The sequence below is a fragment of the Chlorocebus sabaeus genome, chromosome 11 (genome assembly GCF_047675955.1).
Source record: "Chlorocebus sabaeus isolate Y175 chromosome 11, mChlSab1.0.hap1, whole genome shotgun sequence".
NCBI classification, from domain to species: domain Eukaryota; kingdom Metazoa; phylum Chordata; class Mammalia; order Primates; family Cercopithecidae; genus Chlorocebus; species Chlorocebus sabaeus.
Genome location: NC_132914.1, coordinates 94,564,681 through 94,569,680, shown reverse-complemented (window position 1 = coordinate 94,569,680; position 5,000 = coordinate 94,564,681).

Below are 5,000 nucleotides of genomic sequence, written 5' to 3'. Positions count from 1 at the left end.
TCACACCAGAGAGATGTGATGAATTTCTATACTTTGTCTATTGTTGGGATGGAAAACAATAATAGAATTTCAGAGATGGAAAGGACCTTAGAGATCATCTAATCCAACAAGATGAATAAACTTTTCTTTTCCATTGCCAATAAACTGGTGAAATGTGAGAAATACAACTCTTTTGAGTTATAGGTGGTCTGATGAATTGAGACGGCCATGGTTCAACCTGAGACACTGGAGTTTCTCCACATCACAAAAAATAAACTTTTTTCATAAACAAAGTCAATTTAAGTTAGGTGGCTTTTGTCAGTTCTATGAATACCCTATCAATATCAGAGCAAAACTGCACTCTGAAAGAGAAACAGATGAACTTTTATTTGGTTTCCCTTTGAGACTTTAACAGAAAATGTTGTAATTCCCTCCTGACTCTTTTTAAAAAGAAATTATTTTTGAAGATGACTGGCACATTTTCAAGGAGCTTCTGTGAAATGCATTTAAACAAGAATTCCTCAGTGGTTGGTGATCTTTGTCTAATAATAATGAGACACTAGTCAAAAATTTTAAAAAATGTCTACCTTCATCGCCAACTTTGAGGCCACGTCAAAAGAGATTATGGTTTCAGATGTCCTTGCCCCCAGCATCTACTAATCCCCAGAGCTCCTGGTTCTCCTTAGAGTGGGAAGTTATCCTGGTCACCACTAAGGATTGCTTTAAAAATTAAAAACATCTAGTTAATTAGGAAAGCAGTTCTATAAAAGCCGAATGGAGTTTATCAGATGTTCTCAAACCTAACTGCACATCACAGCTACCAGCAGGGGATTTGAAAAATACAGAGTGCCAAATCCTACCTCCAACCATTGATTAAGTAGGTCATATATTCTGCCTGGGAACCTGAATTTATTATTTTTGCCTTTAAGTTTCCCAGGTGATTCACAACATGCAAATGCAGATTATCACGTCTTTTAATAAGAAAAAAGTTATTTGCATTCTTATCTGCTGGATGCAAAGCTTATGATCATATAATTTTTAAAAAGAAAAAGTCTTTTGCTTTATTTTATTAAAAAATAATTAAGAGGGCTTCGAGCTCATTTGTCTCCTAAGAAACAGTATCTTCAGGAAAGACGAGGCAAAAGCAAACACTTTGTCATCCCCAAAGCATTCTGTTATGCTATTGCTCTAACTTGGTAGTTAACTATATTCTGCACAACTAAGAGAAAAAAAGGATTCATCTACATTACATTTTGGTTATGTTGGTAATCATTTTCACTTTTTTTTCCTTGTTTTAAGTCTATAGATTAGAAGGTAACCATTAGCTTTCTATGGCAGGCATGGTGGTTTGCTTTCTATCCTTCCAGGGAAGACTATTGCTTATTTTATTTTTGGTGCATTGCACTATTTTTCCAGCCACAGGCGCAATTACAAATCACCCTATAAATTGCTTTCATAACTAGAACTCCAAGGGGGATTCAACAAGGTTTTCCGTATGTAATTACCCAATTGGAAGTTAGCCAGATTCCCAGGACTGCAACCCTTACACTTGTGAACAGGAAGATTTGGTTGTTAATAATCACACCACTCAGCATCCTGGTATTGAGAAATCTTTAGAAAGTGACTTAATGCTCCATAAAAAAATATGTGGCAGATCACAAGAGGTGTAGTATCTCCATAGAGCAACCCACTAGGGGTAGGTCCCAGCAGCTGGCAATATAGCCTGCTGGTATTCAAAGTCATCTGTTTTTGCATTCAATGTATTTAAAAATTGAATGCTGGAAAGGCAGATGTGTATTTCTTTTAATTTTCTCTAAGTTCATTTTGTTTTTCTGAGAAATTCCACACCTTTCACATGGTTTTATTTTTTACCTGTTATGTGTATCATTTCTCTTCCTTTTCAATGACAATGTTGTTAACAATACAGCTATCTCTGAGTGTGAGAACGGTCCAGGATGTCAAAATGTACTCTAAAGATTTTTCACATTGAATGTATTTGATTAGTTGTAAAGAGCATCTATTGATACTGCTTGCTGTTATTTGCCACTCCAATTTTTTTTTTTAATTTTAATTCACAGAATGATTCTCTCCTCTTTTTACACTGGTCATGCTGTTGGAACTAGGCTACAGTGAAAGCTGGTAATGTTTCCTCTGAGCACATTGTGGTTCAGTTGGCTTTCAGTTCTATTATTAAGGTATTGTGCTGTCATAACCCTCATCCTTTTCTTCTAAATAAAAGTCGAGATCCAGCTGGGTACAGTGGCTCATGCCTGTAATCCCAGCACTTTAGTGAGGCCAAGGTGGGAGGAACACTTGAGACCAGGAGTTCAAGGCCAGCCTGGTCAACATAGCAAGACCTTGACTCTATATTTAATATATATATATGTGTGTGTGTGTGCGTGTGTGTGTGTGTGTATAATTTTAAAATTTAAAGCAATTAAAAAAAGATTATTCAGCAAAACTCTTCTCAATTTTGCCGCCAACAAGTCCTGAAATTTCCTCAACTGATCTGCCCCCTTTCCTTCTCTCTCTTTACTTAGAAGCTTCCCAGGTGAACTGAGCAGTTTAAGAATTAGAACCTACAGTCATATTCACAAAGTTCAAATCCTAATTTAGCCAACCAAAGTTGTCCTTTGACAACTTGCTTAGCCTATCTGTGCCTCAATTATCTTATCTTAAACATGAAAATGTTCTAAGAGCTTAACTCGTTGGGTTGTAGAAATAATTAAGTAGGTTTGTAATATTGTACACATCCTATCATTATCCTTCAGATACCTTCTATTCTGGTGAAGCCTTCTATTGCTCTGGCCCACAGCTATTCCCCCAACCCATTCTATACTGTTTAAAGAGTAACTATATATCTGACATTTCACATGCATGCTGCCATGCATATTACATCATAAGATCTCCCTCAAAATTGAGGAACTACTTTCTTAGACTTCTTCACTGAACACAGTGATTGACACATGGTATGTACGTAAAACTTTTTGGTTGGTGATGCTGAGACTATAACATGCTAAAAAAGAGATTACTTTTTAAAAATGGGAGGTTGTCAAAAAAAAAAAAGTAATTCTTACATACAATTGCAAATAAATCCCTTCATGAAGAAAAGCAGCACCTAAAGAAGGCAATTCTTAGAAAAGCTTAAGTTTTAATGTGGAAATATTCTAAAGATGGTAAGAAGGACTCCTAAGCAGATGAAAGAGGCTTGGGCATATAAGAACTGTGTTAGTAAGGCAAAGCCACAAGGGAACTGTGGCTTGAGGAGGAAAAAAAAAAAATGATGGGCAACAACGGAAGAGGCTGAGAACATGAAGTTGACAAGAATAAGCAGGTTTGTGCCTCCAAGTGGTGGTCTAATTCAATGGATAATTGGGAGAAAGAAGAACATGGCTATAAAAAGTCGGGGATTTCCAGACCAAACGGGAGATGGAGTACAGATCAGCAAGAAAGAACACTAGCCTAAGGGAGTTCATCGGCTCTGAGATCAAAGGCAAAGAATGGGTGCAGCATAGCCTAGTGGTAAAAGAATTTGAGACTTGGGTTTGAAAGAGCTGTGTGACTTTGGGCAAGCCATATAAACCCTCACTGCCACAACCTCTAGACCTGCAAAATGAAGGTAAAATGCTTTCATCATGACAGAAATTGTGAGGATTTAAAAAACTAGTAAGTGGAGTTGGTGAATAAATTATAGTAGTGGTTGTTGTCATTAAAAGGACTAATATTTATGATAGTGTTATAATAAGGGGATCTGGGTTCTCTGAAGGGGTTCAGGTCTGATGTCTTCCATGAATTTTACCCCACAGAACCAAGAGAAATTTCCAAAGGGATTGCTCAAGCTCTATGGACAGAATCTAAAGAATCATAGAAACCTAAACACACATCCTAAAACAGAAGACCAGCAAATGCGCTTCTAATTATCAAGCAAGAATAGGAGAAAAGTGGAGTTCATGAACACAGCAGCTAACTGGATGGTTCCTAGAAAAGGAATGGTGATGGTCAGACCAAAAAGTCATTACTGTCTGACTTCATTTCTAGCCCCCTTCCCCAATGCACACACATTTTTAAAATTCTAAATTGGCCGGGCACGGTAGCTCACACCTGTAATCCCAGCACTTTGGGAGACTGAGGTGGGTGAATCACGAGGTCAGGAGTTCGAGACCAGACTGGCCAACATGGTGAAACCCCATCTCTACTAAAAATACAAAAAAATTAGCTGGGTGTGGTGGCAGACTCCTGCAATCCCAGCGACTCAGGAGGCTGAGGCAGGAGAATTGCTTCAACCCAGGAGGCGGAGGTTGCAGTGAGCCGAGGTCGTACCACTGCACTCCAGCCCAGGCGACAGTGCGAGACTCTGTCCAAAAAAAAAAAAAAAAAAATTCAAAATCAACTTTCTAGACCAGAATATAAGTGACAATGAGCTCCATTAGGTAGAGACAGTATCTTGTTTGTTCACTGCCAACTCCTCAGTGCCCGTCACATAGTAGGTACACATAGATGCCTGATTGAATGACTACATAAATAAGTCAACAAATAAATACATGAAATAGAATAGGCCAGCTGGATCTATATTCCTATAAGACATTCAAACAGAATATTATAATATCCCTGTAGATAATATAGCAAAATAGAAAGCTGGAAGTCGCCTGAGGGAGATTCATAACTGGAGGAAGCCCTGTACCCAAAGGGTCGTGATTAACTGATTCATGCCAATTAGACAAGCAACTGGCTTCAGGCTCACTGATTTCTCCATGGCTCTGCTCTACTCAATATGTCAATATGTCTGGGATGAAGACATAGAAGACAAATTCAGCAATTTTACTAATGACCTGGAGTTAGGAAGGCCAATGAATACACTGTAAATTAGAATTTGTATCTAAACATATTTCAATAGGTTGAAACAGTAGACCAGATTGGCAAGGACAAAGTGTTTTAGCATAATGGCTCATATCTGAATAATACATTAAATTATATGAAGAGGTTCCATAAACCTTATTTTGTGTAGTCCTCACAATAGCACT